At 38.8% G+C, this 24,897-nt stretch overlaps 1 protein-coding gene across 3 annotated transcripts in view; it reads left to right on the forward strand.

The window, feature by feature from the left end:
• NSMCE2 (NSE2 (MMS21) homolog, SMC5-SMC6 complex SUMO ligase) overlaps positions 1-24,897 on the forward strand; it is a 288,122-nt gene that overhangs the window by 103,167 nt on the left and 160,058 nt on the right. The gene's annotated exons all lie outside the window — the stretch shown is intronic.

A 24,897-nucleotide genomic window follows, 5' to 3' on the forward strand; every position in this document is an offset into this window, starting at 1 on the left:
TGCCAAGAGGGAAAATATTTGACTTTTCCTAGAAATACATTGAGTGCATTTAAACTGGGCAAAGTATGGACCAAGTTGCCTTCATCCTGATACTATTCAACTTAGAAATTTTTTACTTTGTCATAAGGTATAACTGTTGTTAGAAACAGATAATCAGTGTCACGAAGAAAAGTCAGCACAGAGACAAAGGACCTCTCAGCAAGGCAATCTTTACTTTCTGCAGAAAGGGTGCTCCACACAGATGGAACAATGGCAAGAGCACACCTGAACAAAGGAAAGGCAGACATGTTTATCCCTTATGCATTTGGGTCATCCTTACTGCTCTGTCCTGCATCCATTGGCTGGAGCTGAACCTCACAATCTTAAACTGATACTCGATTTGCTAATAGCCTAAAACTTTCCTAAATAGGTAAGTGCAAGGAAGAACAAAGAAGGAGAGGAAGTTGCTTATGAAAGGTTTAAGGCTAAGACTTGCCTGGGCCTGTCCAGACATGCCTGAGTAAGCCAAAGCAACTAACTGGGCTAAAGTGTGAGAACTAATAGTTGATAGGAGGCTTTAGAGTAAGGAACTATTATTCCTAGAACAGATTTATTCAACTGATCAGATAAGCTGCCTAGAAAAAGAGGGTCAGAACCTAGTTAAGGCAGTCTGATGATAAAAATCCCTTTCCTCTCAATACATCATCAGTAAGGAAGAGAATAAATAGAGGACAAAAATTAGCATTTATAGGGTTGAGATCTAAAATCAGTAGAAAAGGTTAAAAATTTGTATTGTCTTTGAAAATTCCTTAAAATGCTCAACAAAAGTAAATAAATAATTTTGTGTATATAACCCTTTACAATGATATGTTGGCACAAACATATAGTATATACAGCAGTACACATTTTTTAATATCACAGAATATGGCTTAAGTCACTTAAGTGTGACTGCTTAGAACATTCAAACAAATTGATGAAGTTTGCTGGCTCTTCTATGGTTTTACCGTCTCTGTGCCTCTCAGCAGGTCTTCATTTTTTCCTTAAAGATGTTGATGAAGCCATTGCCATTAACTTGCTGAATAACTGTCGGGAAGTGCTAAAAATCTTAAATGTCACAACCAAGATGGACTTTTTCAGGCTGGATTGCATCTTGAGAGCTTATGTTCATTGAGTGAAATTTCTGCCCTATACAAATGTTTTATTCTTTGAGTATTTGCCTCTCTCCTTTTTCCTTCTCTCTGAGTCAGCATTTGTCTGACTGTCTTTTTTGTTTGTCTCTTTCCTCCCTGTTGCTTTCTTTGTCTCACACTCCATAAGTTTTCTCTTTTCCGTAAATCTTAATTTACATCATTGCAACTGAAGAGTGTTATCCCCATCTTCATGATGAAGCAGCCTCAGAGAGGTAAAGTGATGTGCCCAAGAACAACAAAGCTAGTGAACAGTAGAACCAGAAGACAGACAATGCCAAGGATGAAGAGAAAACATTGGAGAGAAGTGTAGCTACTCTCCCTCTTCTCTTTTGTAAAGCTGTTACTTTTTAGGAATGTTTACATTTCAAAGCAGATTTGGGGGACCAAATAAATAATTAAGTTAAGAAAAAGATTAATTCAAATTAAAGGATTGATTCCATAGTGGTGGAGTTTTAATCAGGTCATTAAGCTGTCCAGGAGTTATTTTGTAGTCAGAAATTAACTTTTTCTACATGTCCTTTATATTGTACAATAAAAGCACTCATCTACTCTGCATTCATCTTAGGTTTGCCCTATTCCTATTGGATGATAGTTATAATACAGGTCATAGGCACACTTTGTATAATGCCTAGCACCTAAAGTACTCAGTGAGTGCTGGTTGAATTAATGATTAACAGCCGACATTGTTTGAGTGCTTACCTATGCTCAGGCTATTGTACTTGCAGACTTTATGTACATTATTATGATTATTTTTTGAGATGGAGTTTCACTCTTGTTGCCCAAGCTGGAGTGCAGTGGCATGATCTCGGCTCACTGCAACCTCTACCTCCCAGGTTCAAGTGATTCTCCTGCCTCAGCCTCCCGAGTAGCTGGGATTACAGGCACCCACCATGCCACCTAGCTAATTTTTTGTATTTTTAGTAGAGACGGGTTTCACCATGTTGTCCAGGCTGGTCTTGAACTCCTGGCCTCAGGTGATCCACCCGCCTCAGCCTCCCAAAGTGCTGGGATTACAGGTGTGAGCCACCACGCCCAGCCATTATGGGCATTATTTCTTTCTTTCAGCTCTATTAGATGGCTGTATCCATTTTATAGATGAGAAAATAAACAAAGAGATGTAATATAACTTGCCTAAAATCCTGATGCTGAAATTCATACCCCGGTTTAGGTGACACCAAAGCCCATGTTCTTTCCCACGTACCACACCAATTCTTGAGAACACTTTTGTGTGTTTTTTCTTTCTCTCAATTCGAGCATATCGTTCATTTCTTGGAAAAAAAATTGACCTTTAATAGGACTCTTGAAGAGTGAATCATCTCTTTGGATCTTCCAGATCATAGAACTGCCTTGATGTACTTTGATGACACTGGAGGAATCTGCTTCATCTAGCTGAGAGAGAATCTTTTTCGGTCACTTGCATTTAGAGATTAGGGAGTAGTAATGATACCAGACATTACATAGCAGTTCTTCTTTTCCAGATCCCCATGGTTTTGGCAATTCATTTAGAATATAGTGCCTAAGAATGGTGTTTCTGGTGGAATAGTTGGTGTGTTATGGCAGAGAGGAGGAGGATATTTATGGCATCCCAAGTTTAGAACAAATTCCATGAAATTTATTTCAAACATAACAACAGTAATCTCTTGCACATACATCATCGCGCGTAATCTTTACAACATCCACATGCAGGAAAGGAATGAATGAGAAGTACAAGTTCTGTTTTTAGCAGACTGAACACCATGTAATAAGAATCTTGGAGGTGACATATTTACCCAGTGTCTCACAGTCAAGAGGCCACAAGGATAGCAAATACGTTCACGAGGAAAGGGGAAGTTTTAAAATGACAGATAGCTATAATTAAAGTTAGTAAAGAAAGGTTCAGTTATCAAGGGACAAATGAGTCAGCAGCAAGTTTAAACACAAACTGTGAACTCTGGGTGTTTCTCTCGTTGTGACTTATTTTAAGAGAGTATGATGCCATCCACACTCAGAAAGTAGCCTGAATCTAGATTAGGAAGACCAAGTCTTAAGTGTCCCAGAGATGACGTTACATCATACCTAAGAAAACAATTATCTTGTCAAGTTATAATTCCTGAAGTTAGAATGATTTAAGTGTTATATTTGTTAGACATACTGGAAGTTTCAGGCAAAGTTGTTGAGCATTTCTGTCTACTTCTACTTCATTTTTAAAAGGTTTTTTTTTTTTTGGAAAGAAAGTTTAAGTAGAATTTTGGCAGCTTAGTGCGTGGTGTGTTATTGTGTGTATAGCAAGTAGACATGGTTTACTCATTAACTATCTGAAATTTTGAAGTCAAATGAAATGTTTCAAGTTAATATTATAATTTGGCTTTATAAAGCAGCTATAATTGAATATTATATGTATATGGTAGCAATTATATAGGGAAAAACTGCATATAGAAATTCAGAGCTACTTGTATAGAAATGCATTGTTGGTGAACAACATTTGAAATCCAGCAGAGTCATAATTTTACACATTCAAATAATACTAATAACTTGCTACGTTTCATTTCAATTTAAGATTTTAGGAGCATTAATGTGGTATCACAAAAAGGGTACAATAATGGAAATTGAAAGACCTAACAGATATCAGTGAATGGATTCTACCCACTCTGGCAATTCAGTTTCTGTCTCTGGATCTCATGTCCTCACATAGGGGAAAGGCTTCATCTCTAAGGCTGCCTTCCGGATGATGATAGATGATGATGACGTGCTCTACTGCTAACATGTGCTGTCTTTTCAGTATCATTCTAATATGTTTTCTTTGGAATTCCATACTTTAAGGAGATGTTCTGAAGTAATGAAGCAAAAGTTATTTACAAAGATATCCTTTATGATATTATTTGTAATTAATATATTAACACTAACGTATAATAGTTGAAGGCTAGTTATGTAAAATATGCAACATCAATTCAATGAAATATTTTGCAGTCATTAAAAATGATGTGAGGAGTTTTAATAACATCAGGGAATAAATGCTTATGCTATTAAGAGTTAACAGGGTATAAAATTGGGTATTCAATATGATTACAACTAGGTTAAATACACATTTATGTAAAGTAGACTTCATCAAAATTAAAACCTTCAACTTATCATGACAGATATTAAGGTAATGAATGGACAAGCTACAACATAGGACAAAATATTCACAAAACATGTATCTTACAAAGAATATAGTGCATCCAGACTGTATAAAAAACTGGAACTAATAATAAGAGACAACACACTTCTGTTTAAAAATTAGCCAAGATTTGAACAGACTTCACAAAAGAAGATAAACAAATGACTAATAAACATATGAAAAATATTTTTTAAACCACATTCATAGAATAAACCCTGCTGGTTGTAGTATTATGCTTCTACCTGGACTCTTTCTTTACCTTCATTTTTTAAAATGTATTTATTCTTCACTAGTTTTCTATAAAGAGGCTATATAGTTTTATAATCAAGAAACCAAAATCCCTCAATTTACTGAGAAAGAACTACTGGTTAGGAGTGACAAGCATGCTTGGGAGGGTATTTTCTTAGAAAAGAGGTAAGTGTAAAACAAAACAAAAAGCATATTTCTTCTTCTAAGATTTTAGAAGAATTGAAAGAAGAAAGGTACATGGATGCTTTATCTTCACCCCCAGTTTTATCCTAAGTGTGCCCCTTCAGTCTCTGCCTATCACTGAGTCAGTCTGGTGGACATTGAGAAGCAGCCTCATATTTACCCTTTGTTATTCTCTGTTAATTCTCATCATCCCCATTAACTGTATGTTGTTGATTTATTTGCCAGGTCCTTGTCACTTTGTCCTTGAAATACCAGAAAGTGTTAGTGGTTCTTGTGGAGAGTGTTGCCTCTTTGTATATGTTGAAAGAGGAGGAGGAATGTTTGCAAAATGTATTGTATGCATGACTATATTTCATAAGGCATATTTTAGCTTACAAAGCACTCTCCCATCTATTATCGTATTTAATTTTCACAACAACTTAGTGTGGTAGGTAGATAGTATTAATCCCATTTTACAGGTGAGGTTCTGCACAATCAGTTGTCCTGCACAGTTCTATCAATCAACCCCCAACAGATTCTCCTGTGCCACTTTGTAGTTGACACCTCCCCCCATTCCCAGCCCCTGGCAACCACTGTTTTGTTTTTTCTATATATAATTTTAATTTTTCCAGGATGTTGTATAGGTAGAATTGTACAGTGTATAGCCTTTTGAGTGGCTTCTTTCACTTATCAGAGTGCATTTGACATTCATTAACGGTATTACTGGTTATCTGCAGTTTGTTGCATTCTATTGCTGAGTAGTATCTCATCGCATGGATGTACCATGTTTATTTATTCATTTACCAGTTGAAGAACATCTCAGTTGTTTCCAGCTGGTGGCCATTATGAATAAAACTGCTAGAAGGATTCATGTACAGAGTTTTATGTGAATATGTCTTAATTTATATTGAGTAAATATCCAGGCATAAGATTGATGGCTTTGGTAAGCATATGATTGCTGGGATTAATAAGTATATGATGTTTAGCTTATAAGAAATGGACATTTTATCGATATTATTTATAAAATTTAAAAAAAAAGAAATGGACAAACTGTTTTTCAACGTGCAGTGTATGAGAATTGCACCCTCACCAGCACATGGATTATTTTTCGTTTTGTTTTTCATTCTGCTATTCTAATAAGTATGTAGTGATATCTCATTGTGGTTTTATTTTATGTTTTTCTAACCTTTTTTATATTTAAATTTTTCATATAATGTTCATGTTTGTTTATTTGCATATCTTCTACATTTATTCTTTAATTCATTCCAGAAACACTATAGGTGACCTGTAGCAATGGTTCTCAGAGTGATTCTCATACCAGTAGCATGAGCATCACCTAGAAACTTATTAAAAATACAAATTTTTAGGTTCTACCCTAGACCTACTGAATCTGAAACTGGGAGAGTAAGACTGAATTTTCAGCTCTCCAAATGATTCTCCTGTAACCCAAAGTTTGAGAACCACTGGTCTACAGTGGAGGTGCTCACCCATCCCTAGGCGTCAATATCAACTGTGAACATTAAAAAAAGAAAAGAAAATCAGAGTTCAGTCTCTACCCCAGAGATTCAAATTTAGTTTGTGTCTGGTAAGTCCACAGGCATTTTTTTTTTAATGTTCTCCAGGCAATGCTAATGTACAATGAGGGTTGAAAATAATCTATTAAAAGTTGTTTACTAGGCACTCTAAAGGATATAAATCTGACACCAATTCCAGATCTGATGCAGCTTATTATTTAAAAGGGAGGATCCATACAAACGTATCTTAGCATAGTCATAAGCACATACATATAAGTTACTTAGTAATTACCTAATGAATTAAATTGTACTTGGTGTCCTGGTTTTAAATATAAACGAACTTCATTTACCCATATCTCAGAGCCTCATTTTGAAACTCGATGTTGTACTTAGCATTCATTCATTCAACAGATGTTCATTGAATATGCTGGGAATATGGCAGTGAACAAAATAGACAAGTCTCTATGCTCATGGAGCTTACATTCTGGCACTGACCATCAACTCATTTTACAGTATTTTGGGGGAAACACATTTCTTTATAACTGTAAAACAAATATGTCTATTTGTTGATAGTCTTAATCATGATATTTGTGTTATGCTCAAGTACTGTCTTTCAGAGTTATTTGCCTTGTATTTGTTAAAATTTATGTTAGTCATTACATTCTTTTTTCTGGATAACTTTTTTTTTTTTGAGATGGAGTCTCATTCTGTCACCCAGGCTGGAGTGCAGTGGTGTGATCTCGGCTTACTGCAACCTCCAACTCCTGGGTGCAAGCGATTCTGCTGCCTCCCCAGTAGCTGGGATTACAGGTGCCTGCCACCATGCAAAGCTGATTTTTGTATTTTTAGTGGAGACTGGGTTTCACCATGTTGGCCAGGCTCCTAGTCTCAAACTCCTGACCTTAGGTAATCCTCCTGCCTTGGCCTCCCAAAGTGCTGGGATCACAGGCATCAGCCACCAAGTCCAGCCTTCGATAACTTTTTTTTCTTTTTTTTTTAATACTTTAAGTTCTAGGGTACATGTGCACAACGTGCAGATTTGTTACATAGGTATACATGTGCCATGTTGGTTTGCTGCACCCATCAACTTGTGATTTACATTAGGTATTTCTCCTAATGCTATCCCTCCCCCAGTACCCCTACTCCCCGACAAGCCCTGGTGTGTGATGTTCCCCGCCCTGTGTCCAAGTGTTCTCATTGCTCAATTTCCACCTGTGGGTGAGAACATGTGGGTTTGGTTTCCTGTCCTTCTGATAGTTTCCCAAGAATGATGGTTTCCAGCTTCATCCATGTCCCTGCAGAGGACATGAACTCATCCTTTTTTATAGCTGCATAGTATTCCATGGTGTATATGTGCCACATTTTCTTAATCCAGTCTATCATTGATGGACATTTGGGTTGGTTCCAAGTCTTTGCTATTGTGAATAGTGCCACAATAAACATACGTGTGCATATGTCTTTATAATAGCATGATTTATAATTCTTTGGGTATATATCCAACAATGGGATTGCTGGGCCAAATGGTATTTCTAGTTCTAGATCCTTGAGGAATTGCCACACTGTCTTCCACAATGGTTGAACTAATTTACACTACCATCAACAGTGTAAAAGCATTCCTACTTCTCCACATCCTCTCCAGCACCTGTTGATTCCTGACATTTTAATGATCGCCATTCTAACTGGCGTGAGATGGTATCTCATTGTGGTTTTGATTGCATTTCTCTGATGACCAGTGATGATGAGCATTTTTTCATGCGTCTGTTGGCCGCATAAATGTCTTCTTTTGAGAAGTGTCTGTTCATATCCTTTGCCCACTTTTTAATGGGGTTTTTTTTTCTTGTAAATTTGTTTAAGTTCTTTGTAGATTCTGGATATTAGCCTTTTGTCAGATAGGTAGATTGCAAAAATTTTCTCCCATTCTGTAGGTTGCCTGTTCACTCTGATGGTAGTTTCCTTTGCCATGCAGAAGCTGTTTAGTTTAATTAGATCCCATTTGTCAATTTTGGCTTTTGTTTCCATTGCTTTTGGTGTTTTAGTCATGAAGTCCTTGCCCATGCCTATGTCCTGAATGGTATTGCCTAGGTTTTCTTCTAGGGTTTTTATGGTTTTAGGTCTAACATTTAAGTCTTCAGTCCATCTTGAATTAATTTTTGTATAAGGTGTAAGGAAAGGATCCAGTTTCAGCTTTCTACATATGACTAGCCAGTTTTCCCAGCACCATTTATTGAATAGAGAATCTTTTCCCCATTTCTTGTTTTTGTCAGGTTTATCAAAGATCGGATGGTTGTAGATGTGTGGTGTTATTTCTGAGGCCTCTGTTCTGTTCCATTGGTCTGTATATCTGTTTTGGTACCAGTATCATGCTGTTTTGGTTACTGTAGCCTTGTAGTATAGTTCGAAGTCAGGTAGCCCCCAGCTTTGTTCTTTTTGCTTAGGATTTTCTTGGCAATGTGGGCTCTTTTTTGGTTCCATATGAACTTTAAAGTAGTTTTTTCCAATTCTGTGAAGAAAGTCATTGGTAGCTTGATGGGGATGGCATTGAATCTAGAAATTATTTTGGGTAGTATGGCCATTTTCACTATATTGCTTCTTCCTATCCATGAGTGTGAAATGTTCTTCCATTTGTTTTTGTCCTCTTTTATTTCATTGAGCAGTGGTTTGTAGTTCTCCTTGAAGAGGGCCTTCACATCCCTTGTAAGTTGGATTCCTAGGTATTTTATTCTTTTTGTAGCAGTTGTGAATGGGAGTTCACTCATGATTTGGGTCTCTGTCTGTTATTGGTATATAGGGATGCTTGTGATTTTTGCACATTGATTTTGTATCCTGAGACTGCCAAAGTTGCTTATCAGCTTAAGGAGATTTTGCGCTGAGATGATGGGGTTTTCTAAATATACAATCATGTCCTCTGCAAACAGAGACAGTTTGACTTCCTCTTTTCCTAATTGAATACCCTTTATTTCTTTCTCTTGCCTGATTGCCCTGGCCAGAACTTTCAACACTATGTTGAATAGGAGTGGTGAGAGGGGGCAGCTTTGTCTTGTGCCGGTTTTCAAAGGGAATGCTTCCAGTTTTTGCCCATTCAGTATGATATTGGCTGTGAGTTTGTCATAAATAGCTCTTATTATTTTGAGATATGTTCCATCAATACCTAGTTTACTGAGAGTTTTCAGCATGAAAGGCTGTTGAATTTTGTCAAAGGCCTTTTCTGCATCTATTGAGATAAGCATGTGGTTTTTGTCATTGGTTCTGTTTATGTGATGGATTACATTTATTGATTTGCATATGGTGAACCAGCCTTGCATCCCAGGGATGAAGCCTGCTTGATCGTGGTGGATAAGTTTTTTGATATGCTGCTGGATTCGATTTGCCAGTGTTTTATTGAGGATTTTCATATCAATGTTCATCAGAGATATTGGCATAAAATTCTCTTTTTTTGTTGTATCTCTGCCAGGCTTTGGTATCAGGATGATGCTAGCCTCATAAAAGGAGTTAGGGAGGGTTCTCGCTTTTTCTATTGATTGGAATGGTTTCAGAAGGAATGGTACCAGCTCCTCTTTGTACCTCTGGTAGAATTAGGCTGTGAATCTGTCTGGTCCTGGACTTTTTTTGGTTGGTAAGTTATAAATTACTGCCTCAATTTCAGACCCTGTTATTGGTCTATTCAGAGATTCCACTTCTTCCTGATTTAGTCTTGGGAGGGCATATGTATCCAGGAATTTATCCATTTCTTCTAGATTTTCTAGTTTATTTGCGTAGAGGTGTTTATAGTATTCTCTGATGGTAGTTTGTATTTCTGTGGGATTGGTGGTGATATCCCCTTTATCATTTTTTTATTGTGTCTATTTGATTCTTCTCTCTTTTCTTCTTTATTAGTCTTGCTAGTGGTCTATCAATTTTGTTGATCTTTTCAAAAAACCTGGATTCATTGATTTTTTGAAGTGTTTTTTTGTGTCTCTATGTCCTTCAGTTCTGCTCTGATCTGAGTTATTTCTTGCCTTCTGCTAGCTTTAGAATTTGTTTGCTCTTGCTTCTCTAGTTCTTTTAATTGTGATGTTAGGGTGTCGATTTTAGATCTTTCCTGCTTTCTCTTATGGGCATCTAGTGCTAGAAATTTTCCTCTGCACACTGCTTTAAATGTGTCCCAGAGATTCTGGTATGTTGTATCTTTGTTCTCATTGGTTTCAAAGAACATCTTTATTTCTGCCTTCATTTCGTTATTTACCCAGTAGTCATTCAGGAGCAAGTTGTTCAGTTTCCATGTAGTTGTGTGGGTTTAAATGAGTTTCTTAATCCTGAGTTCTAATTTGATTGCACTGTGGTCTGAGAGACAGTTTGTTGTGATTTCTGTTCTTTTACATTTGCTGAGGAGTGCTTTGCTTCCAATTATGTGGTCAATTTTAGAATAAGTGTGATATGGTGCTGAGAAGAATGTATATTCTGTTGATTTGGGGTGGAGAGTTTTGTAGATGTCTGTTAGGTCTGCTTGGGTGCAGAGCTGAGTTCAAGTCCTGGATATCCTTGTTAAACTTCTGTCTCGTTGATCTGTCTAATATTGACAGTGGGGTGTTAAAGTCTCCCATTATTATTGTGTGGGAGTCTAAATCTCTTTGTAGATCTCTAAGGACTTGCTTTATGAATCTGGGTGCTCCTGTATTGGGTGCATATATATTTAGAATGGTTAGCTCTTCTTGTTGAATTGATCCCTTTACCATTATGTAACGGCTTTCTTTGTCTCTTGATCTTTGTTGGTTTAAAGTCTGTTTTATCCGAGACTAGGATTGCAACCCCTGCTTTTCTTGCTTTCCACTTGCTTGATAGATCTTCCTCTATCCCTTTATTTTGAGCCTGTGTGTGTCTCTGCACATGAGATGGGTCTCCTGAATACAGCACGTTGGTGGATCTTGACTCTTTATCCAATTTGCCAGTTTGTGTCTTTTAATTGGGGCATTTAGCCCATTTATATTTAAGGTTAATATTGTTATGTTTGGATTTGATCCTGTCATTATGATGTTAGCTGGTTATTTTGCCCATTAATTGATGCAGTTTCTTCATAGCATCGATGGTCTTTACAATTTGGCATGTTTTTGCAGTGGCTGATACCGGTTGTTCCTTTCCATGTTTAGTGCTTCCTTCAGAAGCTCTTGTAAGGCAGGCCTAATGGTGACAAAATCTCTCAGCATTTGCTCCTGTGTAAAGGATTTTATTTCTCCTTCACTTTTGAAGCTTAGTTTGGCTGGATATGAGATTCTGGGTGGAAAATTATTTTCTTTAAGAATGTTGAATATTGGCCCCCACTCTCTTCTGGCTTGTAAGACTTCTGCTGAGAGATCCGCTGTTAGTCTGATGGGCTTCCCTTTGTGGGTAACCTGACCTTTCTCTCTGCCTGCCCTTAACATTTTTTCCTTCATTTCAACCTTGGTTAATCTGACAATTATGTATCTTGGGGTTGCACTTCTCAGGAGTATCTTTGTGGTGTTCTTGTATTTCCTGAGTTTGAATGTTGGCCTGCCTAGCTACGTTGGGGAAGTTCTCCTGGAAAATATCCTGAAGAGTTTTTTCCAACTTAGTACCATTCTCCCTGTCACTTTCAGGTACACCAATCAAACGTAGGTTTGGTCTTGTCACATAGTCCCATATTTCTTGGAGGCTTTGTTTGTTTCTTTTTACTCTTTTTTCTCTAACTTTTCTTCTTGCTTTATTTCATTAATTTGATCTTCAATCACTGATATCATTTCTTTCAGTTGATCTAATTGGCTATCGAAGCTTGTACATGCATCACGAAGTTCTTGTGCCTTGGTTTTCAGCTCTATCAATTTATTTAAGGTCTTCTCTACACTGTTTATTCTAGTTAGTCATTCGTCTAACCTTTTTTCAAGTGTTTTAGCTTCCTTGTGATGGGTTAGAACATGCTCCTTTAGCTTGGAGAAGTTTGTTATTACTGACCTTCTGAAGCCTACTTCTGTCAACTCATCAAAGTCATTCTCCGTCCAGGTTTGTTCCGTTGCTGGCGAGGAGCTGCGATCCTTTGGAGGAGAAGAGCTGCTCTGATTTTTAGAATTTTCAGCTTTTCTGCTCTGGTTTCTCCCCATCTTTGCAGTTTTATCTACCTTTGGTCTTTGATGTTGGTGACCTACAGATGGGGTTTTGGTGTAGGTGACCTTTTTGTTGATGTTGATGCTATTGCTTTCTGTTTGTTAGTTTTCCTTCTAACAGTCAGGTCCCTCAGCTGCAGGTCTGTTGGTGTTTGCTGGAGGTCCACTCCAGACCCTGTTTGCCTGGGTATCACCAGCGGAGGCTGCAGAACAGCAAATATTGCTGCCTGATCTTTCCTCTGGAAGCTTTGTCCCAGAGGGGCACCCACCTGTATGAGTTGTCTGTCAGTCCCTACTGGGAGGTGTCTCCCAGTTAGGCTACACAGCATTCAGGGACCCACTTGAGGAAGCAGTGTGTCCATTCTCAGAGCTCAGTCGTCGTGCTGAGATAACCACTGCTCTCTTCAGAGCTGTCAGACAGGGACGTTTAAGTCTGCAAAAGTTTCTGCTGCCTTTTGTTCAGCTATGCCCTGTCCACAGAGGTGGAGTCTATAGAGGCGGTAGCCCTTGCTGAGCTGTGGTGGGCTCCCCCAAGTTCAAGCTTCCCAGCTGCTTTGTTTACCTACTCAAGCCTCAGCAATGGCGGACACCCCGCTGTCCCACACCCCGTCTCCCCGCCCTCCTGCCAAGCTTCAGCCTTGCAGGTACTCAGGCTGCTGTGCTAGCAGTGAGCAAGGCTCCGTCGGCATGGGACCTGCCAAGCCAGGCACAGGAGAGAATTTCCTGGTCTGTTGGTTGCTAAGACCGTGGGAAAAGCACAGTATTTTGGCGAGAGTGTCCCATTTTTCCAGGTACAGTCTGTCACAGCTTCCCTTGGCTAGGAAAGGGAAATCCTCTGACCCCTTGCGCTTCCTGCATGAGGCAATGCCCCGCCCTACTTCACCTTGCCCTCTGTGGGTTGCACCCACTGTCCAACCAGTCCCAATGAGATTAACCAGGAACCTCAATTGGAAATGCCAAAATCACCAGTCTTCTGCACTGATCACGCTGGGAGCTTCCTACTGGAGCTGTTCCTATTCAGCCATCTTGGAACGGACCAGCCCTGGATAACTTTTTAAACTCATTTATTTAGTCACCTATGTATGTTGATAACAGTGGTACAGATAGAGACTGTCTAAGCCATGGAAAGATAACTGGAATCTGAAATGAGAAAATGTAAGTTCAGATAGTGGCACAACCAAGTAATAGTTTGTGGTTTTTAAAGCACATCAATGAAATTATATTTTTATGCAAAGTATAGTAATATAATAATAATGCTAACTAGCCCACAGAGTTCTTTATGGGTTAAATCGAATATTATATGTGAAAAGTGTTTTATAAACTGTCATATACTCCCCAAATATTAGTTACCTGATCTTTTTGAACTTGTTAGAGGCATTTACTTTAATAATTTTCATTTATACATATACTTAAATTGTATAAGGATAAACATGTTAAAGTTATTATCAGTTGGCATGAATTCTTAAGCATAAAGAAGCAGTGTTTTAATAATTTTGTTACTGTGTTAAAGATCTTAATGAAGGATAAAATATTGCTGGACTATCAAGTAGTTAAGGAATGTTCTGTAATTGGCAAGGGTGGGAACAAAAAAATGTTGATAAGGTAACACATCATTTTTCAGTACAATATTGGTTTTGACAACCTTTTCTTGATAGGAAGACAGAAACTGAAGTGTCAGGAATTGCTCTATTCACAATGAACCTTCCTATACTCTGATGAAAACATGAATATTTGTTATAAGCAAATGAAATGGAGCTGCAGCTATCACTATGTGCTTTGTGAGCCTTTAATACAATAGGGATTCTTTTATGGATATACATAGATTTAAATTGAAAAAAATGGTCTTTGCTGTTTGAGCTCAGTTGTTTAGTTAGCCTTTTTAAAAAAAAAAAAAAAAATCACCAGATAACTTATTGTAAATGGTGTGTGTGTGTGTGTGTGTGTGTGTGTCTGTATGTATATATATAATTTTTTTAGTACCCTCATCTCATGTCAATCTGTTTGCCAGATTATAGGCTGTATCATACCCATGGACCTTGCATAACTAATATCTAGAAAGAGGACGGGAAGGAGGCAGAAATGGCTTCCTAGGGAGAAGCTTTTACTGAGAAGTAAGCCACATGGCTCCACAGCCAGCCCCGTAGGTCCTTGAGATACATACAGCCCATGCTTCATCCTACCCCTACCTTGTAAATGTTAATAGACTTTATTCTTAAATAATTATTGTTAACAGACTCTTTTTTAAGAACAGTTTTAAGTTCATAGCAAAATTGAGCATAAGATACAGAGATTTCCCATATACCCGACGTGTGCATAGATTTCCCCATTATCAATATTTTAGTGAGTAGGCCCCTACTATATTCAGAGCACTGCTAGTCACTAGGAATGTAAGTAAGTAATTGATGTATTGGAGGTGAGAAGGAGACTAGTCTCTTGAGATTACAAGGTCCCAGAAATTTAACATGCAAAATCTGGAGAAGATAGAGAGTAGGGTGGGGTTGATGAAAGGTTTTTAGTAGGGTTTTCCAAAGTAAACATAGGTTGTTTTAAAAAATAAAATATAACTTGTTAGCTTGAAAGTAGGAGAAAAACATTTAAAAAAATAAAATTTCTGTGTTAGATATATTAGTCAGTTTGCTTTCCTATGGGATTCCCTAGTTCTTATTGTGTAATTTACATTTGGCTAGAATGTCATTGCAGTGAGACAGATGCTTGTCTGTCTTTTTTTTTTTTTCTTTTTTTTTTTTATTATTATTATACTTTAGGTTTTAGGGTACATGTGCACAATGTGCAGGTTTGTTACATATGTATCCATGTGCCATGTTGTTTTGCTGCACCCATTAACTCGTCATTTAGCATTAGGTATATCTCCTAATGCTATCCCCCCCGGCTCCCCCCACTCCACAACAGTCCCCGGAGTGTGATGTTCCCCTTCCTGTGTCCATGAGTTCTCATTGTTCAATTCCCACCTGTGAGTGAGAACATGCGGTGTTTGGTTTTTTGTCCTTGCGATAGTTTACTGAGAATGATGTTTTCCACTTTCATCCATGTCCCTACAGAGGACATGAACTCATCATTTTTTATGGCTGCATAATATTCCATGGTGTATTTGTGCCACATTTTCTTAATCCAGTCTATCGTTGTTGGACATTTGGGTTGGTTCCAACTCTTTGCTATTGTGAATAGTGCCGCAATAAACATACGTGTGCATGTGTCTTTATAGCAGCATGATTTATAGTCCTTTGGGTATATACCCAGTAATGGGATGGCTGGGTCAAATGGTATTTCTAGTTCTAGATCCCTGAGGAATCGCCACACTGACTTCCACAATGGTTGAACTAGTTTACACTCCCACCAACAGTATAAAAGTGTTCCTATTTCTCCACATCCTCTCCAGCACCTGTTGTTTCCTGACTTTTTAATGAGGGCCATTCTAACTGGTGTGAGATGGTATCTCACTGTGGTTTTGATTTTCATTTCTCTGATGGCCAGTGATGATGAGCATTTTTTCATGTGTCTTTTGGCTGCATAAATGTCTTCTTTTGAGAAGTGTCTGTTCCTATCCTTCGCCCACTTTTTGATGGGGTTGTTTGTTTTTTTCTTGTAAATTTGTTTGAGTTCATTGTAGATTCTGGATATTAGCCCTTTGTCAGATGAGTAGGTTGCAAAAATGTTCTCCCATTCTGTAGGTTGCCTGTTCACTCTGATGGTAGTGTCTTTTGCTGTGCAGAAGCTCTTGAGTTTAATTAGATCCCATTTGTCAATTTTGGCTTTTGTTGCCATTGCTTTTGGTGTTTTAGACACGAAGTCCTTGCCCACGCCTATGTCCTGAATGGTATTGCCTAGGTTTTCTTGTAGGATTTTAATGGTTTTAGGTCTAACATTTAAGTCTTTAATCCATCTTGAATTAATTTTTGTATAAGGTGTAAGGAAAGGATCCAGTTTCAGCTTTCTACATATGGCTAGCCAGTTTTCCCAGCACCATTTATTAAATAGGGAATCCTTTCCCCATTGCTTGTTTTTGTCAGGTTTGTCAAAGATCAGATAGTTGTAGATATGCAGCATCATTTCTGAGGGCTCTGTTCTGTTCCATTGATCTATGTCTCTGTTGTGGTACCAGTACCATGCTGTTTTAGTTACTGTAGCCTTGTAGTATAGTTTGAAGTTAGGTAGCGTGATGCCTCCGGCTTTGTTCTTTTGGCTTAGGATTGACTTGGCGATGCGGGCTCTTTTTTGGTTCCATTTGAACTTTAAAGTAGTTTTTTCCAATCCTGTGAAGAAAGTCATTGGTAGCTTGATGGGGATGGCATTGAATCTATAAATTACCTTGGGCAGTATGGCCATTTTCACGATATTGATTCTTCCAACCCATGGGCATGGAATGTTCTTCCATTTGTTTGTATCCTCTTTTATTTCATTGAGCAGTGGTTTGTAGTTCTCCTTGAAGAGGCCCTTCACATTCCTTGTAAGTTAGATTCCTAGGTATTTTATTCTCTTTGAAGCAATTGTGAATGGGAGTTCACTCATGATTTGGCTCTCTGTTTGTCTGTGATTGGTGTACAAGAATGCTTGTGATTTTTGTACATTGATTTTGTATCCTGAGACTTTGCTGAAGTTGCTAATCAGCTTAAGGAGATTTTGGGCTGAGACGATGGGGTTTTCTAGTTATACAATCATGTCATCTGCAAACAGGGACAATTTGACTTCCTCTTTTCCTAATTGAATACCCTTTATTTCCTTCTCCTGCCTGATTGCTCTGGCCAGAACTTCCAGCACTATGTTGAATAGGAGTGGTGAGAGAGGGCATCCTTGTCTTGTGCCAGTTTTCAAAGGGAATGCTTCCAGTTTTTGCCCATTCAGTATGATATTGGCTGTGGGTTTGTCATAGATAGCTCTTATTATTTTGAGATACGTCCCATCAATACCTAATTTATTGAAAGTTTTTAGCATGAAGGTTGTTGAATTTTGTCAAAGGCCTTTTCTGCATCTATTGAGATAATCATGTGGTTTTTGTCTTTGGTTCTGTTTATATGCTGGATTACCTTTATTGATTTGCGTATGTTGAACCAGCCTTGCATCCCAGGGATGAAGCCCACTTGATCATGGTGTATAAGCTTTTTGATGTGCTGCTGGATTCAGTTTGCCAGTATTTTATTGAGGATTTTTGCATCAATGTTCATCAAGGGTATTGGCCTGAAATTCTCTTTTTTGGTTATGTCTCTGCCAGGCTTTGGTATCAGGACGATGCTGGCTTCATAAAATGTGTTAGGGAGGATTCCCTCTTTTTCTATCGATTGGAATAGTTTCAGAAGGAATGGTACCGGTTCCTCCTTGTACCTCTGGTAGAATTCGGCTGTGAATCCATCAGGTCCTGGACTCTTTTTGGTTGGTAAGCTATTGATTATTGCCACAATTTCAGAACCTGTTATTGGTCTATTCAGAGATTCAACTTCTTCCTGGTTTAGTCTTGGGAGGGTGTATTTATCGAGGAATTTATCCATTTCTTCTAGATTTTCTAGTTTATTTGCATAGAGGTGTTTGTAGTATTCTCTGATGGTAGATTGTATTTCTGTGGGATTGGTGGTGATATCCCCTTTTTCATTTTTTATTGCATCTATTTGATTCTTCTCTCTTTTCTTCTTTATTAGTCTTGCTAGCGGTCTATCAATTTTGTTGATCTTTTCGAAAAACCAGCTCCTGGATTCATTAATTTTTTGAAGGGTGTTTTGTGTCTCTATTTCCTTCAGTTCTGCTCTGATTTTAGTTATTTCTAGCCTTCTGCTAGCTTTTGAATGTGTTTGCTCTTGCTTTTCTAGTTCTTTTAATTGTGATGTTAGGGTGTCAATTTTGGATCTTTCCTGCTTTCTCTTGTGGGCATTCAGTGCTATAAATTTCCCTCTACACACTGCTTTGAATGTGTCCCAGAGATTCTGGTATGTTGTGTCTTTGTTCTCGTTGGTTTCAAAGAACATCTTTATTTCTGCCTTCATTTCATTATGTACCCAATAGTCATTCAGGAACAGGTTGTTCAGTTTCCATGTAGTTGAGCGGTTTTGAGTGAGTTTCTTAATCCTGAGTTCTAGTTTGATTGCACTGTGGTCTGAGAGACAGTTTGTTATAATTTGTGTTCTTTTACATTTGCTGAGGAGAGCTTTACTTCCAACTATGTGGTCAATTTTGGAATAGGTGTGGTGTGGTGCTGAAAAAAATGTATATTCTGTTGATTTGGGGTGGAGAGTTCTGTAGATGTCTATTAGGTCCACTTTGTGCAGAGCTGAGTTCAATTCCTGGATATCCTTGTTAACTTTTTGTCTCGTTGATCTGTCTAATGTTGACAGTGGGGTGTTAAAATCTCCCATTATTATTGTGTGGGAGTTTAAGTCCCTTTGTAGGTCACTGAGGACTTGCTTTATGAATCTGGGTGCTCCTGTGTTGGGTGCATATATATTTAGGATAGTTAGCTCTTGTTGTTGAATTGATCCCTTTACCATTATGTAATGGCCTTCTTTGTCTTTTTTGATCTTTGTTGGTTTAAAGTCTATTTTATCAGAGACTAGGATTGCAACCCCTGCCTTTTTTTGTTTTCCATTTGCTTGATAGATCTTCCTCCATCCCTTTATTTTGAATCTATGTGTGTCTCTGCACGTGAGATGGGTTTCCTGAATACAGCACACTGATGGGTCCTGACTCCTTATCCAGTTTGCCAGTCTGTGTCTTTTAATTGGAGCATTTAGCCCATTTACGTTTAAAGTTAATATTGTTATGTGTGAATCTGATCCTGTCATTATGATGTTAGTTGGTTATTTTGCTCGTTAGTTGATGCAGTTTCTTCCTAGCCTCAATGGTCTTTACAATTTGGCATGTTTTTGCAGGGGCTGGTACCGGTTGTTCCTTTCCATGTTTAGTGCTTCCTTCAGGAGCTCTTTGAGGGCAGGCCTGGTGGTGACAAAATCACTCAGCATTTGCTTGTCTGTAAAGTATTTTATTTCTCCTTCACTTATGAAGCTTAGTTTGGCTGGATATGAAATTCTGGGTTGAAAATTCTTTTCTTTAAGAATGTTGAATATCAGCCCCCCACTCTCTTCTGGCTTCTAGAGTTTCTGCTGAGAGATCAGCTGTTAGTCTGATGGGCTTCCCTTTGTGGGTAACCCGACCTTTCTCTCTGGCTGCCCTTAACATTTTTTCCTTCATTTCAACTTTGATGAATCTGACAATTATGTGTCTTGGAGTTGCTCTTCTCGAGGAGTATCTTTGTGGCGTTCTCTGTATTTCCTGAATCTGAATGTTGGCCTGCCTTGCTAGATTGGGGAAGTTCTCCTGGATAATATCTTGCAGAGTGTTTTCCAACTTGGTTCCATTCTCCCTGTCATTTTCAGGTACACCAATCAGATGTAGGTTTGGTCTTTTCACATAGTCCCAAATTTCTTGGAGGCTTTGTTCATTTCTTTTTATTCTTTTTTCTCTAAACTTCCTTTCTCGCTTCATTTCATTCATTTCATCTTCCATCAGCGATACCCTTTCTTCCAGTTGATCGCATCTGCTACCAAGGCTTCTGCAATCTTCACGTAGTTCTCAAAACTTGGCTCTCAGCTCCATCAGCTCCTTTATACCCTTCTCTCCATTGGTTATTCTAGTTATCCATTCTTCTAATTTTTTTTCAAAGTTTTTAACTTCTTTGCTATTGTTTTGAATTTCCTCCCGTAGCTCAGAGTAGTTTGATCGTCTGAAGCCTTCTTCTCTCAACTCGTCAAAGTCATCCTCCATCCAGCTTTGTTCCGTTGCTGGTGAGGAACTGCGTTCCTTTGGAGGAGGAGAGGTGCTCTGCTTTTTAGAGTTTCCAGTTTTTCTGCTCTGTTTTTTCCCCATCTTTGTGGTTTTATCTACTTTTGGTCTTTGATGATGGTGATGTACAGATGGGTTTTTGGTGTGGATGTCCTTTCTGTTTGTTAGTTTTCCTTCTACCAGACAGGACCCTCAGCTGCAGGTCTGTTGGCGTTTACTAGAGGTCCACTCCAGACCCTGTTTGCTGGGTGTCAGCAGCGGTGGCTGCAGAACAGATTTTCTGCGGATTTTCGTGAGACCACAAATTCAGCTGTCTGATAGTTCGTCTGGAAGTTTTGTCTCAGAGGAGTACCCAGCCGAGTGAGGTGTCAGTCTGTCCCTACTGGGGGGTGCCTCCCAGTTAGGCTGCTCAGGGGTGAGGGTCCCACTTTAGGAGGCAGTCTGTCCGTTCTCAGATCTCCAGCTGCGTGCTGGGAGAACCACTACTCTCTTCAAAGCTGTCAGTCAGACAGGGACATTTAAGTCTGCAGAGGTTCCTGCTGAATTTTTGTTTGTCTGTGCCCTGCCCCCAGAGATGGAGCCTACAGAGAGGCAGGCAGGCCTCTTTGAGCTGTGGTGGGCTCCACCCAGTTCGAGCTTCCTGGCTGCTTTGTTTACCTAAGCAAGCCTGGGCAATGGCGGGCGCCCCTCCCCCAGCCTCACTGCTGCCTTGCAGCTTGATCTCAGACTGCTGTGCTAGCAATCAGCGAGACTCCGTGGGCATAGGACCCTCCGAGCCAGGTGCGGGACACAATCTCCTAGTGTGCCGTTTTCCAGGCCCGTTGGAAAAGCGCAGTATTAGGGTGGGACTTACCCGATTTTCCAGGTGCCGTCTGTTACCCCTTTCTTTGACTAGGAAAGGGAGCTCCCTGACCCCTTGCACTTCCCGAGTGAGGCAATGCCTCTCCCTGCTTCGGCTCGCGCACAGTGCGCTTCACCGACTGTCCTGCACCCACTGTTTGGCACTCCCTAGTGAGATGAAACCGGTACCTCAAACAGAAATGCAGAAATCACCCGTCTTCTGTGTCGCTCAGGCTGGGAGCTGTAGACCAGAGCTGTTCCTATTCGGCCATCTTGGCTCCACCCCCTCTTGTCTGTCTTAATCTGTTGTAACCCTAGTGCCTAAAACAGTACCTGTCATGGAACCAGTGCTTAGTATATATTTGGGAAATGAATGAAGGACTATAGAAGGGGGTTATGACTTAGTTCATGGGACCTTTTTTCCCACATGGGACAAATATTTCATGACAAATACTTTGACACATAGTAGTCCTGGGAATAAAAGATAGGGCAAGGCCCTTTTTGGGAAGGTTACCTTGGCAGACCTGGGCAACAACTACACTCTAAGCACAAAGTGTGGCTACCTGTTAGTTGGAGGTGTTCCCAGTCTTCCTGGCAACCTTCCTTGCCCAGTTTGACCATTGGGTCATTCCTTATAGAAGGTACTTCCTTTCTCTTTCCCGAGAGGACACTATACTGTGACTTCACTTCAGTTGCCTAAGGTAGGAAACTTACAAATTAGACTCAAGAACTTTTAATTCCTTTCTCCAATCATCAGCCTTAATAACCTCCATCTTTCCTTTATGTGGAAGCATTAATTTTTCCCCATACACAAAGTATTAAGTTGACCATACTTCTTATATTTGATAGTTGTGTGGAGTCGAGAAAATATAGTAGTAGCTTGTTTATGTACATTTTCCTCCTGCTTTAGAGCACAGGGGTTTTACTTTACATTTACCAAAAGCAAAAAATTCCTACTGCAGAGATGGGTAAGGATTATGCCATTCAATAAGATATGCTGTCTAGTCCCATTCCTAAAAGTCTAGCCCCATTCCTAAAAATCCCTACCAGTCCCCTCTCCATTACTTTCTGCCCCCACTACTATTGCTGCTCTACTTCTGATCTTGCTGTCAGCCTCCTATATTCTCCCAGCTCTAAACTCGATCTGGCCAGTTTCTACCAGAATGATCATTCTACAGTATATACCTGGTCATGCTTGCTCACAGGAAACTGGCAAGAGTCAAGTAGGGCATGGGCTTTCCATGGCTCCCTTCAGCCCTTCTGGCTCCAGGCTCCTATTTCACCTTTTCACTGCTCTCCCGTCTAGCCCTTTGAATCCAAACACCTAACATTCCTAGAAAGTACTGTGTTCTCTTTACCTGTAGACTTTCACTCTTGCTGATCTCTTCATGGACTATTTTACCCCTCTTTCTCTTCCCTTGTTTAAGGCAAGTCCCTCCTTCTGCCTCAATGCAGAAATCACTGACTTCAGGGAGTCTTCCCTAAGGTATAGCAAGTGAATGTCTACAATGTGAGACCTTTAAAGAAGCTTTCACCTGGAGAGGAGTATCTAATGACAAAGATTGGGAAAAAGTATGTGCTTGGCAGGAAGAGGGATTTGAGGCAAATTTTATGGTAGCTTTGAAATATCCTAATTATTTTATTTAAATAGTGTACTAAATGGAACCCCAAACTGAAATATTCAACTCATAATCTAATATTTGACATGCATTATACTGCCCCTTATCCATCAGTAAAATGTTCTGTATCTGCTGCTTTTGGTGATGGTGCATCCCAGGAGACACACTGACTGAAATACATTAACCTTCTCTCTTGACTGACTCATTTGATTAAAATAACAAGTTCCCCCATGACCCTACTTCAAAAACTAGAAAGTATCTTAGTCCGTTTTCAGAATACCAAGTTTTGAGAAGCAGCGAGCTATTCTTTGTTTTTGTTACTCTTTGTTTACCATTGACCTAGGTGATTACCTGGGCTGGAGGCTGGAGATTGAAGCAGGGGAGTGGGGGAGGAGGACCTGAAGGAGCAGAGGGTTGAGAAAAAAGTGTTAGAATTATAGGTTGTAAATACCAGCATTGTACTTAATAAAATACGCTAACTCTGATGGTCAAGTTTAAGCTTTTATAATGCAATGATTTAAGATAATTATAATCAATTGAATTTTAAAGATACAAAATGTGTGCCAAAACTCTTTAATATATTGTCCTGGTAAGTGTGCTTTTGGGAATCACTTCTAATATGATAGTCCAAAATTTAAGTGTTTTATATACAGAGATTTCTGTGTGATATTCAACAAGAAACTTGGGAAACAATCAAGAGCTTTGTGAAAATCATCTATAAAATGAGATGTTCAGAAAATGTTTTATCATATAATATTAAATGTTAAAGCAGTATAAATATTTATATGTATTCTGATCACCATGACCAGGTAAGGAAATACTGTAAGCCATGAACAGAAATAGAACAGAAGTCACAGGACTTGAGGAACAGCAAATAATCCAGTTAGATCAGATCATATGTATATGGGAGAAAAGATTAAAAGAGTAAGTTGGGACAGATTTATGGAGTTACTTGTTGCCTTGAATAGGACAGTTTGATTAATAAGTAATGGGGAGGGTTACAGGTTTTTCATTAGCTGAGACATCTGATTAGATTTGAACTTTAGGAAAGCAAGTCTGATTGTGGTATATAGGATAAGTTGGTATGGGAAGAGATCTTGTTACGGTGGTTTAGTCACGTACTGATGATATGCTGAACTGCCGTGGGCTAATTGGAAAGGAGAGAATGAATGCAAGAAGTGTTGTAGAAGTAGAATCTATAGGATTTGTCAAATATTTCAAATAAAGTAGACTTAAGAGAACAAGGAGTTGAAGTTGGCCATGAGGTTTCTAGTTTGGGTAACTGGAAAATGGTGATACCATTAAAAGTTTATAGACTATCTCATGGAAGAACTGGTCTTTAGGTGGGGAAGGTGACTTTCATTAATGTCAAGCATATTGAATTTAAGGTGCTGGATTTTGGTATAAATCTTCAACAAGTGGTTGGCAGTGAAAAGGTTTCGTGTAAGACCATGGCTAAAGAGAGGGAGAGAAAGGCTTTTCACTTGCTTCCAGGTGATAGTTGGAGCTCTAGGAGTGGATGACCTCTGTAAAGGGAAGAGAGAGCCTAGGGAGAAGAAGAAGAGGCAGAGCCAGCAAGGAGTGCTGCAGTGAGGGGAGAAGGACCAAGAGGCTTATGGGCCAAAAAACATTAAAGGGAGAAAGTTTGTCTTCTTAGTATCATGTTCTTATTTTAGTTGAATTTCCTGTTACCAAGGATGCACACATTTCTGAGTCCTAAATAAAATTATTCATACTTTTCATATTCAAAAATTCAAAAACTAAGTTCCATAACCTAGTAAGATTATGGGGGCAGAGGGATGGAATTCACCAGTTTTTTTTTTTTTTTTCTGCTTCTACTTCATTGGTAGTATTGGTTAACAGTTTTCTTCCATAGCTTCTTCTTCCTCTCCCAGAAATTGATATTTAAAGCAATAAAGAGTAAAGGTCACACCTGACTTCTCCTATCTAATTTTATAAGCAGGAAACACACTGTGTAGTTTAAAAAAAATTCTCATAGCACATAAAGTGATATAAATGAGGTATACACATTTATTAGATAATATTTTTAAAAATCAGTTCATCCCAAAGCTAGCAATTACTTTTTATTTAGAAATTTTACTTTAATCATAATTTGATTTTTAAGGTATTTTAAAATAAATATTAAACATGAAAGAATGATTTTCAGTGGCTGTAGTTCAAAACTGCTGTGGAATAGAAATTAGTATTGTGACACCATTTAAATGTCCAGTTTTTAATTAAATGGTGATGAGTTTCCAGCTCTGTTAGTTTTTATTGTGGAACAAACCACCCCAAAATGTAGTAGCTTAAAATAACCATTTATTTGGCTCGTGA

Source organism: Nomascus leucogenys, chromosome 16 (genome assembly GCF_006542625.1).
Source record: "Nomascus leucogenys isolate Asia chromosome 16, Asia_NLE_v1, whole genome shotgun sequence".
Lineage (NCBI taxonomy): Eukaryota > Metazoa > Chordata > Mammalia > Primates > Hylobatidae > Nomascus > Nomascus leucogenys.